The sequence below is a fragment of the Trichechus manatus genome, unplaced genomic scaffold (assembly GCF_000243295.1).
Source record: "Trichechus manatus latirostris isolate Lorelei unplaced genomic scaffold, TriManLat1.0 scaffold00139, whole genome shotgun sequence".
Lineage (NCBI taxonomy): Eukaryota > Metazoa > Chordata > Mammalia > Sirenia > Trichechidae > Trichechus > Trichechus manatus.
In genome coordinates this window covers 6,822,698-6,842,192 of record NW_004444075.1, presented here as the reverse complement: position 1 = coordinate 6,842,192, position 19,495 = coordinate 6,822,698, and positions in this window count along the sequence as shown.

The following is a 19,495-nucleotide window of genomic DNA, read 5'->3' as shown; positions in this document are numbered from 1 at the left end:
TTTATTAAAATGCAGAACCATTTTTGCAGTGACAATTGAATGTGTCTGGACTTTGTATCTTGTATTTCATTATTTGTTTGCTTTGTGACTGTTAGGAAGATGGACATTCATAACTATCTGCCACAGTCATAAAGAAAGGAAACATTTAGATAAGCTGAAAATATTGTCTATGTCTTCTGAGTAAGAGAAGTTATACACTCTATGTCATGTGAAAGGGACTATGATCCATGGTTTGTGAGGGAAACGTAAGTATATGAAAGTCCTTGAAATCTGAATTGTGGTTGGATATGTTAGAAGACATCTCTTCACATGTCACCAAAGAATGACTCAACCAGAGTTCAATAATTTATTGTGTTATTCAGTCCCAGATAGGACTAGATATTGTGGAACAAAGATGAATACAAGATAATTCTTAATTTCAAGGAATTTATGATATGATGATTCATGTACATAGGTCTTATGATAGCTAAGTGGGATAACAGATATACAAATAGAGAACTATACATTATAGTGAGATTTTATTTTTCTGTTAGTGTGAAGGAAATCAGGAAAAACTTTAGACAACCTTTAAATGAGCTTAAAAGATTAATAGACTTTTGGCAGAGAAAAGACAGTCCAGAAGAAGTAATCAGCATCAGAATGAACAAAAGAAATTGCCTAGAAAGAAATTTGGTAATAGGTATCTAATATAGCAATTTCCTGAGTAATAAATTGTCGCAACGGCGATTGTTGTTGGGGCGGTGGAGACAATAACCAGTGCCACAACTCTTACAGAGAAGTGGGGCCAGGGGGGTCACTCTAAGGAGTTGAACCTCGGCTTCAGTCCCTGGAGTTTATTTTATAGTCAATACAGCAAACAGCGAAGCAAATAACAGAACAATGGGCTTTGGGTGAACAACAATAAATTTCGGGCAAGGGAGGAGGAATTCAGGCAAACAAGCCAATCAGTAACGGGTTTGGAAAAACAAGTCGTGACAAGTCTCAACATGTTGGGGACAAGTAACGGGTTTGGAAAAACAAGTCGTGACAAGTCTCAACATGTTGGGGACAAGTCTCAACATGTTGTGCAGCATAGAGGCCTTTATACATCCATATTTTAATGGCACATACCCCCACAATAAATGTGTATGTATTTCAAGAAAAAATATGCAGTGAAATGCAAGTGTCTTTCCCTTATAACCCAAGTCAAAGGTAACCGTGATCACAGGTTTCTTACATAGCTTTTCTGTATGTGTTCAAGCCTATACATGTATGAACTCCTGTTTTAAACTTTACATAAGTAGTAGCATAAAACATCGTGTTCTCCATTGTGATTTCTGACATAGGGTTCTCTCTGGAGTTGTCCCATATCAGTGCATTCGTCTTAAATCTATGTAAAATGAAAGTTGAGTTCACTAGTTTCAGCAAAGCAATAATAGTTACAGTCTGATTGCAAGAGTCTGTCTAGGTGACTTGTTGGCCAGAAACAGGAGGTGTCCTCTGTAGAGTACTGTCATGTAGTAGTGGTGAACGGAAGAGACAGAATGAGACAAGTCCTCAAGGTGCTATTTCAGAAGACACCAAACTATAAAGGAGAAAAATAATCATTGGTGGTAAGAAGATCTATTCAATTCCAAATCCCAATACTTGTTAACTCTGTAACTTTGGGACATTTAACTTTCTTGAGCTTCAGTTACCACGTTTGTAAAATGGAGAATAATAACAACTACCTCACAGGATTTATGTAATGTTTCAAAAAATTCTTAGTTCCTGTCCTATTATAGGCATTTTATTATTATTTAATAACTATTCATTATTTTAAAACAAAAGCACAGTCATTAATGTGAGTAATCTCTTAATTATACGTTAATACATGTTTAGTTTTTATTGTTGTTTACACACTCAGTTAATATTCTGAGTTACATGAAGTAGAATTACAGGGACTAGTAGTTTAACTAGGGTAATACTAGTTGTTGGGAAAAGAAAACCCCAATATTGGAGACTCCACGAATAGTTCATTTTTCATTTAAGAAATAGCCCAGTGCCAGCATTTCTGGTCAGTGGGTAGCTTTCTCCCACATAGTGATTCAGAGACTCTGGTCCCCCAATTCCTAGGCTTCAGAATCCTCTGCTTACAGACAGTGGGTGAAATTTTTGGAGAAGCCCCATCTGCTCCTAAAATGCCCAAGTCAAAAGGAGATAATATTTCTGCTCACATTTCACATGGCTAAAACTAATGTGAGAAGGGCAGGGAAAGCTCTGGCCAGGCAGCTGCCTTCAGTGAAAACCCTGTACTCTGGAAGGAGGACCATGAATTTTGGTGGATAGCTGGCCATTTGCCACATTAGTCCAATGCTTGTCTTTCATCAGGGGACTCTGGGTGGCACAAATGGTTAAGCACTTGACTATTAACTGAAACCCATCCAGAGGCACCTCGGAAGAAATGCCTGATGATCTCCTTCCAACAGGTCACAACCTTGAAAACCCTACAAAGTGCAGTTCTACTCTGCACACATGGGGTCATCATGAGTCAGAATTGACTTGATGGCAACTTGTTTTTCTTTCACAAATGAAGAGATTTAAGACCCAGTGATTGCTGGTTCAAAAGAGGCTATTGTTTTCTTACACTCTTTTCTTGGTCTAATGCTATTTTATAGTACAATGGGTAGAATACCAATTAAACTGAGGACATTGTGAAAGGAGAAAATGTTACATTATTGTACTAGGTACATACTAATGTTTCCAATATATTTACACTCAATTATAAGACATAGAGTTTCATTTCCTCTTTTAGAATAATTGTTTAGTATTAAAGAATTATCATAAAATATGATGTGGTTAAGAAGACTTATGATTTTGATGCCAAGTCTTCATTTAGGAATTCTGCAGGCAGGTTGCGTACATCATAATAATGAAAAAGCATTATTCTGCATTATGCTGCCTGTAAAATAAACAGTAGGAGAATGGAAACTGCCTTTGCTGGCATGAGCCACAATGTAACTGTGCTGAATATTATCTAAATGGAGGATGCTAAAAATTTTCAAAGCTGTATTTGCAAAAATTGTTCCAGCGTTCCCCATTAATCAGCACAAACGTTTTTCTAAGTATACATTTGAAGATCTTTGCAGCCACACTTAATTACTGAGGCAGTAGGAAAATTATGCTCTATGTGTAAAAATATTGCTAATCTATTCAAAGAAAGCACTATGAAGCTATTTAAAGAGGATACTATAGTATTGAAAAAAATACCTTATGCAGATGTGTCAATAACCAGTATCTCACCACCATACCTACGAGGTTCTTTACCAAGAAGATGAAATTGTTTTCAAATCCAGAGTGAATAAATGAAGAATGTAGATTGTATTACATAAAAAGAAATATTTATTCATTCAACTGCCAAATGAACACCTAATATGTACCAAGTACTGTTTTGGAAACTAGGAATACAGGTGAGAAAAAAAGTTCATGAGTGTTATGGATTGAACTATGTTCCCCAAAAATGTATGTCAACTTGGCTAGACCATGATTCCCAGTATTGTGTGGTTGTCCACCATTTAGTGATCTGATGTGATTATCCTCTGTGTTGTAAATCCTAACCTCTATGACGTTAATGAGACAAGATTAGAGGCAGTTATGTTAATGAGGCAAGACTCCATCTATAGGATTAGGCTGAATCTTGAGCCAATCTCTTTTGAGATATAAAAGAGAGAATTGAGCAGAAAGGAGGGAGATCTCATATCACCAAGAAAAAAGATCTGGGAGCAGAGCATATCCTTTGGACCGGTGATCTCTGCATTGAGAAGCTCCTAGGCCAGGGGAAGATTGATGACAAGGACCTTCCTCCAGAACCAACAGAGAGAGAAAGCCTTCCCCTGGAGCTGGAACCTTGAATTCAGATTTCTAACCTCCTAGACTGTGAGAGAAGAAATTTCTCTTTGTTAAAGCCAGCCGCTTGTAGTATTTCTGTTATAGCAGCATTACATAACTAAGACAATGCGTTTCCCCACTTGCCTGCTTTTCCTTATGTTTACAAACCTTCAACTCTTTCTTTAAGCAACAAATTAATAAATGCCACACAAAATCAGGTGGCTATCTTTGAGGAGTGGATGTGTTTAGGCTGTTTAAGTTGAGCATCAGAGCTTTGACTAGGGTAAAAAAAAAATACAATTGCTGTCGAGTTGACTCAGACTCATAGCTGAGTTTTCAGAAGTACATTAGCAGGTCTTTCTTCTGAGGTGTCTACGGTAATACTCGAACCTCTAACGTTTCAGTTATTAGCCAAGTGCGTAAACCATTTGCACCACACAAGGATTCTGGAGTGAAAATACAGATAAACAATATTAATTAGAAGAATTTCAGTGGAGGGATTCTACCAAAAGCGGCAGGAGCCAATCATGCCAGTACAAAGGCCAAGACAACAGAAGGCTATAAAGCAGGTTTGTGCGAAGGCTCTCAGAAAATGTTCTTGAACATACTGTGCTTTCAAGAAATATGACAGAGAAATACTTACTGTGAACTTTGAGAAAAGCCTACAAAATATCATAAAGTTTTGGTTATTAGAATTTGCCGGTTGCAAAGTGAATGAATATATTTACATGTATATACAATTTTTCTTTGAAGAAATTACTTTCTGATATATTGTAGGTGGCGTACTTCGGTGGTGCAAATAGTTAACACACTTGGCTGCTAACCAAAAGGTTGGAGGTTCGAGTCTACCCAGAGGTGCCAAGGAAGAAAGGGACCTTTTTAACTTCCAAAAAATCAGCCATTGAAAATTCTATGGAGCAGTTCTACTCTGACACACATTAGATTGAAATGTTAGGAATCAACTTGTTGGCAGCTGGTTTTTGATTTGAGTTTATATTGTGGGTAATGTATTTACAAGTTATGTAAATAGTAATGGAGTTGGTGCCTGGTTTCTGTTGCAGAATCTAGTCAAGACAAGTGTTACATTTTTTAAGAAGTTCTTTGGTCTTTTGAGTCCTGAGTTACACATATTTTGGTCATAATTCACAATTGTTGTTGTTGTTGTTAGGTGCCATCGAGTAGTTTCTGACTCATAACAACCCTGTCTACAACAGAAGGAAAGACTGCCCGGTCCAGCGTCATCCCCACAATAGTTGCCATGTTTGAGCCCATTGTTGTAGCCACTGCGTCAATCCATCTCATTGAGGTTCTTCCTCTTTTTTGCTGACCCTCTACTTTACCAAGCATGATGTCTTTCTCCAGGGACTGATTGAGTCCTTCTTCCTAGTCTGTCTTAGTCTGGAAGCTCATCTGAAACCTGTCTGTCATGGGTGAGCCTACTGGTATTTGAATACCAGTGGCATAGCTTCCAGCATCACAGCAACACGTAAGCCCCCACAGTACGACAAACTGACAGACTCATGGGGGTCACAATTATTAGGGAATTTGAATGTAAATAATCCTTTATCAAAAACAAATTATGTGGGATGGAGTCAGTTTTTCAAGTGAGTATCATATAGGGCCTCAATATATTTTTAGTAATTGCAAGAGTGTTTGAAAACTATTATAATTTTTTCAAAATCTATCGTTAAGTATAAAAAATATCCTCCAACTGAATCTTGGCTTATCCTTTTAAATTCAATTGAAAAATATCTTCTGAATCAAAAGTTCATAAATATTTTGCATTCATATGTTAGTGTTTATACATTATATTTCATTACTCTCTGGTACACTGTAAGTTTACATGTGATTAATAACCACAAGAGTTGTTTAATTATAAAATAATTTTATATACATTAAAAGTTTCAATTTATTTGCTTTATGGATCTGTTTTAACAAGAAGACCAATAATTATAATCTGGTGTTTGTAATTTTATCTTATTTGTTTATTTTCCCATATCAATATCAGCATTCTACATCATTTGAAAATATCATTTATATAAAAAGAGAAATATCATTATAAGATTAATATCTGGAGTGATACAGTCCGTAGCCTGTGTCCTTGCTATTTAAAATGTGGTCTACAAATCAGAAGCATTGGAATCATCTGGGAGCATATTAAAATCAGAATCTGCATTTTAACAAGATTTCCCACTTGATTGTATTACCATTAAAATTTGAGAGGTCCTGATCGATGAAATAATCTTCCTCCTGCTTCTTCTTTATTAACGAAACCCACATTTTGCTCAGATTTTGGATGATCATGTAAATCACAGTCCCTTCCCAGCCCCAGGATGAAGGATGATTGGTCCAAGCCAAAAATTATAATTTAATTTCCTTGTCTGTGATTGTTTAAGCAGAGTATATTATGTAACCCTTGACAAATAGCCATAGCAAACATTTTGAGGGCTTATGGGGAAGAAAGTGAGCAGTGGTGGTTCAGTGGTAAAATTTTTGCCTTCCATGTAGGAGGCCTGGGTACAATTCCAGGCCAGTGCACCTCTGTGTAGCCACCACCCATCTGTCAGTGGAGGTTTGTGTATTGTTACGATGTTGAAAATGTTTCAACAGAATATCCAGACTAAGATGGACTGGGAAGACTGACCTAATGACATACTTCCAAAAATCAGCCAGTGAAAATCCTATGGATCCCAACTGTCCAATATGCAACTGATCATGGAGATGGTGTGAAACCAGGCAGTGTTTCATTCCGTTGTACATGGGGTTGCTATGGGCCAGGGGTGACTCAATGGCAGCTAACAACAGCATATGGGAAAAATTTTCCTTACTCTTAAAAAATATATATATAAGACAAGGGTTCGTCTCCATTTTTTTCTAGATATTTTCTTTCTGCAAGCAATGTCTGCAATGCCACAACTCTTTTGACATTGTGAAGAGAAAGACAAAGGAATAGCAGAGAAACTGAGCTAGAGACAGTAAGATCAATCCAGGAACTCCTCTTCCCCCATTACTTTTGTTAATGAGACAATGAACCCCTTTTGTTCACCCACTTTCAGAAGCCTCTCTTACTTAAGAGATACATTAACTTATAATAATTGTTGAAACTAATAGGTAGATTAGCCACCTTCTAAATACGTATATGGGACAATTTTTGTGGATATATGTTAGTGAATTACAGACATCTGATGAAACGTTTCCAAAGGAATGTCAGTCACTAAAGCAGAAGATTTACTTGTTTGATCATGACTGAAATAGAAGTATAGTCAAAATTCCCTATGTGGATTTTTCTGCTACTTAAACATTAAATGTATTGGATTTCTATATTCTAATCTGTCAATTTGGAAAACAGAGCAAAAGAGTATCCAACATTTGAATCATATATGTTTGAATAAAATGTTTGTTTTAATTATTTCCATAAATGTTGTTATTGTTGTGTGCCATCGAGTTGATCCCGACTCATAGCAACCCGATAATGTAGCACATACTAATTTCAGTATTATCATACTGAGTTCCTATAAAAATCATTCTGGGGAAACTCAATTTAAGAGAGGAACTAGGCATACCCTCCACTTTTACTCTACACAGCTGAACAGAGTTTTGCATTTATACATATTTACAATTAGATACATTTTTGGTAATATAATATTGTAAGTTAAACCACATATTCATCATGAATTGATACAATAACTATATATACACACATACGTATATATATTTGTATGCTTATATACACACATATTTCAGCTAAGAATTATTGCAACTAAGAATTTTGTCTATAGCAATAACTGTCTATCCAGGCTGTGTATTAGAAGTATATAGGTTGTTTTACAAATCATCAATGCTCTTCCCAAGCCACTTAATTTAATAAGAATCTCTGGGAATTGATTTTTTTCAAAGACTCCATACCATTCAAATGAACAATCATTGAGAACCACAGATCTAAAAGATGCCACAAAATAGATATGACTGATTTGGTTCATTATTACCCAATTACTTGCTTCCACCTAAACTCCGTCAATGAGTTGCTCTACTTTTTTTTTTTTTTTTTTTTTGGAGACAAGATCTGAGATTGTTTTGATTTAATATAATACATTTTCTTAAAGCATTTCAAAGATTGTCTAAATGAGGAGTAAAACCATTAACAGAGATTAAAACAGTTATTATTATTAGTGTCCTTAAATCATAAAAGGTGTATTATCAAATAAACATCTTTGAATTTAAAGTTTAGGTTAAAACTGTCTATTTCAAATTCATAATAGAAATTAATTCTACATTATAAATATTTAACACATTTTTGGGAAATAAAAGAAAAACAAAAACAATTCAGTCCAAAAGATGCATAAGTAATACTATTACTTAGCAATCTTCTTAGGCATGTCAAGTTTTAATATTGGCGTCTATGCTACCTTAGGAGTCCCTGGGTGGCATAAACAGTTAAGTGCTCAACTACTAGCCTAGAGGTTGGTGATTCAAACCCAACCAGAGGTACCTCGGAAGACAAGCCTGGCACACTGCTTCCAAAAGTTCACAGCCTTGAAAACCCTATGGAGTATGTCTCAGCCTGGGTTGTCTAGAAGAGTAAAATCAATCAAGTATATATAGTATATATAGAGAGAGAGAAATTTATTTCAAGGAAATGGCTTGCGCAATTGTGGGGGCTGGCAAGTTCCAAATCCATGGGTCAGACAACAGGCTGATGACATCTGCTGTCTCGTGTGGTTGCAGGAAGTGGCGAACTCAGAAACTGCAGGCAAGGTAATGGGCTGGAAGCCTCTGTTGGCTTACATCCCAAGATCCAGAGGTCAAATTCCCAGAAGATTGCAGGGTCAAGAGAAAAAGCTTAGCCAGAACGTCCGTTTATATACTGGATGCAGGCCACACCCCAAAGAAACTCCTCTTCCAACTGATTGGCTTCTCACATCAGATCACAAAATGAAAGGTGATTACACAGTGTCGACCAAACCATCGAGATCTACAGCCTAGCCAAGTTGACACATAATGTTAATCATCATAGAGCAGTCCTGCTCTGCACACATGGGGTCAACATGAGTGGGGATCGACTTGAAGGCAACTAACAACAATGCCTATACATGTGACAGTCACATTAATGCTGTCTTCGCACACACATAAAAAAAGATGAGTACTGTACAGTGCTATAGGCATTTATTTTAAATTAATTAGATTCAAGTTAAAAAAAAAATTAGTTCCTCAGTTGCACTAGCCATGTTTTAAGAGCTCAGTAACCACATGTGGCTAGTGGCTCCTTTTGGATAGAGCAGATACAAAATATTTCTATCATCACAAATATTCTACTGGATACTATTGATCTAATATATTGTATAAGAACTTTAGGGTCTATTCTTCATTTGGGAAAACTTTACAAAGTTTCACCACAGTAAAGTGATCATAACCTCCCTTTAGTGTTTATATGTATATCTCATGTCTTTGGTAAAAAATATTTACTATTAATAAAAGCTGTAGCAGATAGTATTATTCAGAAATGGTCACTGGATGGCCATGCATGCTACTTCAGAACCTTGACACATCCTTTCAAGAAAGGTTCTATTTCTCCTTCTTTTGACTTAGGGTACTTAGACTGCTTCAACCAATTGCCTATGGAAGAAGTGAGGTGCTGTGATTTTGGGGGCCAGATCAGGTCATTAGAAGGATGCAACTTCTGGCTGATCTTATCTGTTTTTGATATGCTTGCCCTTAAACCCAGCCACTTATTATGAAAAATACCTAGAGAGGCCTTGGGTAGATGTTAGCTCACAGCCAGCATTGTTGCTGTTAAGTGCCATAGAGCGGATTCTGACTCCTAGTTACCCCATGTGACAAAGTGGAACTGGCCCATAGGCTTTTCCATGCTGTAATCTTTACAGGAGTAGATTGCTATGTCTTTCTTCCTTGGAGCCACTTGGTGGGCTCCAACCTCCAACATTTCAGTTAGCAGCCATGTGCTTAACTGCTTCGCCACCAGGACTTCACAGCCAGTATGACCACCAGAAAAATGAGTAAGCAAGCCTTCAGATGGTTCTACTCCCCAAGTTTTGAGTTTTCTGGCATTTTTGGAGCTTGTCCCATAGAATGCACCTTGTCAAAATTCCTGAGCCACGAAATATGTGAAAATAAATGAATGTTTTTATGTTACTTTACTTTTGTAATTTCATAAATGAATACACTTATATTCAAATCTTATAAAGAAATTTTATTATCTACGTGTAAATTGCAGCCCTAGTGGTGCAGTGGTTAAGAGCTCAGCTGCTAACCAAAAGATTGACAGTTTGAATCTACCAGCCACTCCTTGGAAACCTTATGGGGCAATTCTACTCTGTCCTATAGGGTTGCTACAAGTTGGAATCCAATCAGCAGAAATGGGTTTGGTTTTTGGCTTATGTGTAAATTAATCTAAGACTTTGCTAATGAGTAAATTGGTTAGTCAATGAGGAAAAACTGGGCTTGATGACAGGTAAAACCACATTTGAATCCTGAGTCTGTGTGTCCTTGTTAAATTAGTAAAACTTTCTGACATATAGTTAAAAGAAAAGAAGGAAACTCTGGTGGTGTAGTGGTTAAGAGCTACAGCTGCTAACCAAAAGGTTGCCAGTTCGAATCCACCAGGTGTTCCTTGGAAACCCTATAGGGCAGTTCTGGTCTGTCCTATAGGGTTGCAATGAGTGAGAATTGAATCAACTGCAATTTTTTTTTATATCAAAAATAGAGATAAATATTCCTATTTCAGAGTTTTAACGAGATTATGATTAAATATAAGGCACTTAACCTAGTGCCTAGCCTAGATTAGGTGATCAATGAACAATATGCTTCTTATTGTAATGCATGTGTGAATGACAAGGAACTTTGTAAGAAAAATTGTATCATGAACATTTATTCTGAATGCTTACTATCTGCCAGATACTAAACATAATGCCTGGCATATATTGTCTCAAGTAGCACTTCACTTATTTAATATATTATCTCATTTTATACACATTTGATTCAGGTCTCAGAGACTCATACTGTTAATTATTTCAATAACTTTGTTTCATATACCATATCAGCTATTGTTAATATAAGTCAAAATTGAGAAGATAGTTATAAAATACAAGTGAAAGATCAAAATATAAAAGTACTAACAGAAACCTCAAATTGCTGTATAGTTGTTTTGTATAGAAAAGGAATCCTAGTTTAAAGAGTAAATCTAAGTTTTCAGTAACATATAAGGGTAAGGGTTACTAAGTAACAGAATTTACATTTCAATGTGGTACAGCCAGTTCTGTCTTGTGCAAAATTATGTATTGTGTAACCTGCAAATATTTTCGTTTAAGATATTTAACTGAGCACAAAAAACAGTTGCTTGAGTTTCATTCAATGTGTTACACGTATTAATATGGGCTTTATTGAGAAAGACCCGAAGTATTACACTAATAATCCTTTATTCTTTGATTTCACATTTGAAAGCATAGGCTAAAGAAACCATATGAGTACATGGTGTTTCCAGAAACACGTAATCACCTGGAGTACCTTTAGCAGCAGAAGCCAGTATTTGTGCTGTTATTTTTGTTACAGGCCTTTCTAGGAAACTCTCCAGACAAGTAGGGAACCAGGAAAAGAAACTAGTGGCCATTCAAGGACATGGCTCAAAGACAATTTGTTTCTATTAGCGTGTGTGTACCTTTTCTTAAAACTGTGATAGATCTCCCCAAAATGTGGTTTGTCCAAGAGCAACATCTATTCAGACCATAAAATGGAGGGAAAAATCTCTGTCGTTCATTTAAACAGCCTTAATGTCAGAGAATTTTTAGCCAAAGAAAGACTTGGCCTTTATTGCTAGCTTATGTCGAATGAATAATTCAGAATGAAAGCAGTTGCAGCATAATCATAAAATTACGTAAATCCAAGGGTAGCTGCTTGAGCCAAATATCTGCAGGAAAAAAAAAAATTTTCCTACTCTTCTGTTTACTTAGATGGTTATTTTGTTTCTGCAGATGTTCCAAAAACTATCATTACATGTGTTTCTTTGTGATACTTATAACCTAATTGAAATGCTTGCTCTAAGAAACCTTACTTCTCTGTTCAACACAGCCCTTAGCCTGAGTCCTTTCTTGCCGTCCAGCAGAATCCATACACAAATGACAGGCGAAGTTCAAGGTAAATGCTCATTTGAGCCCAGAATTGGGAGTGGGGAGGAAGAAGGGGATTAATAATTTTTGATTGGATGGCTGTTTCATGCTCTGCTTTGTGGCAGGTGTTTTACTATATTATTTTATTTTTTCTTTAGAACAGCTTTCTGATTTATAAATAATTTTACTGATTTTTCAGATAAAAGTAGCTTAGTATAATTATTTATTGTCTAAGGTCACATAACTACTAAATGGTGGGGTCATATTTGAATGGTCTGTTTGACACAAACCTCCTCCTCTTCCCAATATATAACATAGCAATCTGACCATTTTAAGTCTTAATTAAAGCACAAGTGGCTTTAATATAAAATACTTTTTAAAAGCATCCATTACAAAGCCTTTAGTCCAAGGGCTAAAAAACAGGATGACTGCTACTTGGATGATTTAAGTAAATTTGTAGCAAAAGTCTTGACTTTTGGGAGTACCTTTCAACAACATGACTTTTTCCGTTGTTAAAGCAGAATCATATTTTATTATGTGGATTCCCAGACTTACTTGCAAAAGAAATCTTAGCCTAAAGCTCACTGCTTAGAAATAGGCCTCTCCTCTGGTTAGATGCACACTAAAATCCACCACATGTCAAATCAACTTAAGAATAAAAGTCGTGTCCGCACAATTGCCTGAATAGCTTATTGATTCAGACTTTTTTAAAATAGTGAGTTCAGCAAAATCAGAAGGGCAACAAAACCAATCATTTCAGCCCAAATGGTACATTCCCTGGCTGCATGCAGGCACAATAGAAGACAGAGCTATCTCCATCAGCATAAGGCTACACATTGTCGCCAGCTGTGCACGCTACCTATTTCCTTCCCAAGGACGAAATCAGTGCTGTCACTTTTTTGCACAGCATTGCTTGAAATATTCACAGAATTTTTTTTTCTTGAGAATACCAATTTTGATGCATAAATTTTTATATCCTAATTACTAAGCTACAAATTAGTATAGTATATCTGGATAAAAAAAAAAAAATTCTTAGTTATCAAAGTGATATTTTGGCCACTGTTAGTTTTTAAAATATATCAAGTCCTATGTTGGATTTTTTTCTTCATGAGCCTGTAACAAGACAAATAGTTTCATGGAATCGTTGAGGCTTTCAGGTAAGAGGGGGTATTAGAATTCATCACAGCCAAAATCCACTTAAGTAAAATAAACCAATAATTCTCTTGAAAATTATCTCTATTATATGTTTATTCAGCTTCCCCTTGGAGGCTCCAAGCAAGAAGGGATTTTTCTACCTAGGTAAAAAACAGAGCCTTCCATTATTTGTACAAATCTTCATTTCTCTTCCTCATACTTCGACCCTTTAACCCTATCACCAAAAAACCAAACTCACTGCCATTGAGTTGATTCCAACTCAAAGTGACCCTGTAGGCTTGTAGGACCCATAGGGTTTGCAAGGAGCAGATGGTGGATTCCAACTGCTGACCTTTTGGTTAGCAACCACAGCTCTTAACCACCAATCCTATAGTTACCATTAAAACAGGTCTATATCCTCTGTTTTATGCTAATATACACTTACTTCCTTACAAATTAAAAATAAGAATACTTATTGGGGTTGGTAAGTCACTAAGGAACAAAATCCTGACATAAGCCAGTTTTATTTCTCCAGTACAGAGTCTGACATTATGTTATATAGATGGCAACATATGCAGGGGCTAGTTATTTAGTAAATTGTTGTTGATGTTAGGTGCTATTGAGTTGGTTCCACTCATAGGGACCCTATGTACAATAGAACAAAATATTGCTCTATTCCATGCCACTGCCTAGTCCTACACCATCCTCACAATACTTGCTGTGCTTGAGCCTATCCTTGCAGCCACTGGGTCAGTCCATCTCATTGAGGGTCTTCCTCTCTTTCTCTAAACCTCTACTTTACCAAGAATGATGTCCTTTTCCAGGGACTGGTCCCTCCTGATAACATGGTCAAAGTACATGAGATGAAGTCTCGCCGTCCTCACTTCTAAGGAGCATTGTTTATTCTTCTGGCAATCCACAGTATATTTAATAATCTTCACCAACACCATAATTTAAAGGCATGAATTCTTCTTAGGTCTTCCTTACTCATCATCCAGCTTTCACATGCATATGAGGTGATTGAAAATACCATGGCTTGGGTCAGGCACACTTTAGTCCTCAAAGTGATATCATTACTTTTTAACAATTTAAAGAGGTCTTTTGCAGCAGATTTGTCCAGTGCAATGTCGTTTGATTTCTTAACAGCTGATCCCTTGGACGTTGATTATGGATCCAAGTAAAATGATATCTTTGACAACTTCAGTATTTCCTCCATTTATCACGTTGCTTATTGGTCCATTTGTGAGGATTTTTGTTTTGTTTATGTTGAGATGTAATCCATACTGAAGGCTGTAGTCTTTGCTCTTCATCAATAAGTGCTTAAAGTCCTCTTCACTTTCAGCAAGTAAGGTTGTGTCATCTGCATATCACAGCTTGTTAATGAGTCTTCCTCCAATCCTGATGCTGAGTTTTACTTCATATAGTCCAGCTTCTCAGATTATTTGCTCAGTATACAGATTGAATATGTATGGTGAAAAGATACAACCCTGAAGCACATCTTTTGTGATTTTAAACCATGCAGTATCTCCTTGTTCTGTTCCAACGAGTGCCTCTTTTTCTATGTCCAGGTATTGGTTTTAATAAATTAGGACTCTGGATATCAAAGAGAATGCTAGAAAATAAGGGGCAGTTGAGTTTCAATTTAATACATGACATGGTTATAGCTTCCAGAGAACTAGAATTAGTTATAATTATCACATCTTTAAAAATCCTCAACCAGTTATTGACCAGATAGCTAATATTATGTATAAGATGCAAATGACTTTCTGGTAGCCAATTTTTTTTTTTTCAAATCTATGTTAAAAATGGATGCGTTTACCAACAATAGATTGCCTATTACTCCAATTCTAAATTTTCATTTTTTCATCACTAACCAGAGTCATACCTTTAATTGAACTGTGTTTTATACCAAATGAAATCTATTTGACATACAGCAACATCAAAATCAAAAATACAGTAACCTTTATATAACTCATTATTTTATACATTCTTGTCTTTTGGAAATTCATAGAAAATGAAGATTTGATGCTCTAAATTTGAGATGCAGTTGCCATGACAACCAAGAGGCACAATACTGCATACTTCCATTCAACTGGTATTTGAATATCAAAAAGAATCTACTATTACGTGTTATTCTTCCTCTGGATTTAAATAATAATCCAACTCTTTATTTTGTTTTTAAATAGGTGCATTTTTTTTTATCATTTTAGAACGGTTGGTTGATTTAAGAAAAAGCATATAGATATGCAACCAATTAATAATTATGAGTAATCCCATGATTGTTCTTAAATTTCTGATTTGCATAAATATGCCACAGTAAAAGATTTTAGCTTGTATAAAATATATATTACTTAACATTAAGATTCAAATAAACATAATATTCAATGATTAAAATAGTATTGTGATATTTGCCCTACTGTAAATTATTTCCAATACATATAAATGAGCCTGACCTCTTCTCAAACCTTTATGGTCACACTTCTGACTATGCCTTGATATCTGTTCTAGAGTGTCTTCATAAGCTTTCCAACATATTTTCAATCTGAATGTATTGGCTTTCCCTACACTTGCTTCTTTGCATATTCTCTGAATTCTGCAACTGTACCACCATCTTTCTAATCACCCAGGCTCAAACATCAGAGCCGTCACTGACTTTCTCTTCTCCTTGCCATCATTATTCAATTCATTGACTAATCATGCTGCGTCTACCAGTAGAACAATAATCTGATGATCCTTTCATTTAAATATCAGATCAATATTTATTTGGTACTTTCAGAAGAAAATTTAATTTTTGATTAATACATATTTACCTATATTTATATTAAAGTAGAGGAGCCCTGGTGGTGTGTGGTTAAGTGCTGAGCTGCTAGTTGACAGGTTGGCAATTCGAAGCCACCAGCCACTCCATGGAAGAAAGATGTGGCATTCTGTTTCCATAAAGATTTATAGCCTTGGAAAATCTATAGGGCAGTTGTACTCTGTCTTGTAAGGTAGCTATGAGTTGGAATTAACTTGATGGCAATGGGTTTGTTTGTTTATTTTGTATATTAAATGTAAGTATTTCCTGAACCAACATTGTTAAATAATTTAAGTATATTTAAATGGTTTAAATCATAATATTAAAACACGTTTGGTTTGTTATAAACATCACCAAGTTATCAATAATTTGGTTTAGGAATTTAAGTATCTAAGAAGTTTCAGCAATGTATGTGAAATTGGGACTTATAAAGTGTCATGGTGTGCCTTTTCATGTGGTGGAAGTTATGCCCTTTGGAGATTAAGCCACATGATTCCAGTCTCTTAGTGTTCAATAAGTAGGATATATTGTAGGACATGGGGAGGAGGAGAGGGAGAGTAGAACAGGTCAGGAAAGCAGGCTATTGTAAAACTGGGAGAGCATTCATACTGTCTTAGTTATCTAGTACTGCTGTAACAGAAATACCACAAATGGAGGGCTTCAACAAACAGAAGTTTATTCTTTCACAGTCTAGTAGGCTACAAGTCCAAATTCAGGGCATCAACTCCAGAGGAAGCCTTTCTTTCTCTGTCGGCTCTGGAGGAAAGTCCTTGTCATCAATCTTCCCCTGAACTAGGAGCTTCTCTGCACATGGACCCTGGGTTCAAAGGATGTACTATCCTCCTGGTGCTTCTTTCTTGGTGGTATGAGGTCCTCATGTCCCTCTGCTAGCTCTCTCTTTTATATCTCAAAAGAGATTGGTTTAAGACAAAATCGAATCTTGTAGATCTCATCAACATAACTGCTGCTAATCCATCTTATTAACATCATAGTGATAAGATTTACAACACATAGGAAAATCACACAGGTAACAAAATGGTGGACAATTACACAATACTGAGAATCATGGCCTACTCAAGTTGACACATATTTTTTGGGGGACACAACTCAATCCATGACACATACTATGCTGCTGAGTTTTATTCTGTAGTTACAAGCAAATCAAGAGGAGTTTTCCAAGGAAATTAAGAGAGTTTTGGAGAGAATAATTCTTGTAAAAGTATGGAGAATGACTTAAAGGAAGAGATTGGTAGCAGAAAACCAGATAGAAATTGCCTACTATAGTTAAGGATATAGACGATGATGATATGAACTAGAGCATTGCCAGTGGGGTTCAAAAGATTTAATTAATTGAAAAATTATCTTCCTACTTTAATGCTAGCAAATACATTAACTGATCAAAGAAAGCAGGGAAAGAATAATGCTTTAGAAGTATCTTAAAAGATAGTTAGGATTTTGATAAATAAATGGGAAAATGGAAAGAGTCCTTGATATAGAAGGAGAAATAATGTAAATGAAGAATTGAATGAGCAGTGTGGTGCTTGCTGAGGACAATAAAATTACGAAAATGAGAACACTAGAGAAATAGACAAACTGGAAAAGTAAAACTATGATTAACATCTTTATGCAAAATTTGATCATAAGAAGACTTGGTAAAAATAATTTACTAAGTACTGTATTTTTCTTCTTCACTAAGCTTCAGAATCATTTTACTATAACAACAATTGATTAAAACAATAGCCAGGGATGTAATTTCACCAGGCAACATTTAATACAATGTTTAATCTGAAAATGTACTAGTTATATGCTTGGAAAATCAGGACTGTCCAAAAGAAATATGCATTTTATTTGTGGGATGACTAAAATAAAAATGGACTATTGAACACGTGTTTGTCTCTGCTCACTCTTGAAATCCCACTACAATGAGTAAATAAATAAATATATAAACACACAAAAGTAAAGAGAACAAGAAAGGAAACTATAATAGATGAGATTTCAACATTTTTTTGAAGAGGAAAGAGGAAAGGGAACCAAGAACGCTGAATACCAAAAGACTGCAGAGGTAGAGAGACTGAGAAGCAAGACAGTTTATTCAGCAGAACCACAGAATGACTGAGGAGTTGAAGGCACCACTAAAGGGGCCAGTGGAGGTACAGCTTGAGATTGAAAACAAGAATCATCAGAATTCTGAGATAAGATTATCCAGAACCTTAGGTCATGTTTCCCACTGCATGCCTCTAGACATTATGTCTTACTCCACCCTAGAAAATGTATTCTGTGAGAAATTCTCCAGCACCTGGAACACTGAAAAAACAAAACAAAACACCAAACCCATTGCCATCGAGTGAATTCCGACTAATAGTGACCCTATAGGACAGAGTAGAACTGCCCCATAGGGTTTCCAAGGAGCAGATGGTGGATTTGAACTGCTGACCTTTTGGTTAGCAGCCAATCTCTTAACCTCTGCACCACCAGAGCTCCTCTTGAAACGCTAGCCGCAGTAAAAAGCAAGGAGAGCCTCCTTACATAAGGCGTGGCACTAAGTGAGAAATTACCCTATTAATGCTGTGTGGTAGCCCTGGAGGCACAGCGGCTAGGAGTTAGGCTGCTAACCAAAAAGCCGGCAAGTTGAATCCACCACTCACTCTTTGGAAACCCTACGGGGCAATTCTACTCTGTCCTATAGGGTCGCTATGAGTTGGAATCCACTTGAAGGCAACAGGTCTTTTAATGCTGTGAGGCCCTAACTGCTAAGCGTGGTTTTGCTTGAAACATATACCGTCTAGGAAGAAGACGCAATGACTTTTCTCAGGAGTAGACTGAATCACTTTGAAGAAATTATATTTTGCCTTCGTAATTTGGAGGCTTCAGTGAAAAGTCAGTTTCTCTGCCATCACTTGAAGCACACTGTCCAAGAACAGAGCCTCTAAATGCATTTTTATCATTTCTAGAGGAATAACAGAAGGATAGAGGGATAGTCAATATTTAAATTCAGTAGTTATGGAACTACAAAATCTCAAAGTTTTAGCATGCATCCTACCTAAAGCTCCCTGCAATCCTCACCTTCTGACCAGGGTTAAGTGTTTTGTGCAAATTCTGAAAAAGTTATCTAGATCATACCTAGGAAGATCTTGGATGATGCTAGATTGTCTTTTTGGCTCTCAAATAAACCAATAGGGTGAACATTGTAAAGAATAAAATAGCACCTTTCAAAAACTCTCCTAAAACTCCACTTATAAAAGATTGTATTAATGCACCTACATTGTTTGTTATTTTTACATTTCAAAACTGAAAGACTAACCAGCTTTAGCTGAATACAAGATTTTTCATAGGATGTTTAGTATTCCTGGAGTTCCTGGGTGGGACAAACAGTCAGCATGCTCAGCTGCTAACCAGAAGGTTGGAGGTTCGAGTCCACTCAGAGGGGCCTTAGGAGAAATGCCTGTAGATTTATTTCAGAAAATTAATCATTGAAAATCCTATGGAGCACAGTTCTACTCTGACACACATAGGATAGCCATGACTCAGAGTGGACTCCATGGCAGCTGTTTTGTGTTTGTAGAATCCCTATACATACGAATTCTCATAAAATAAACAT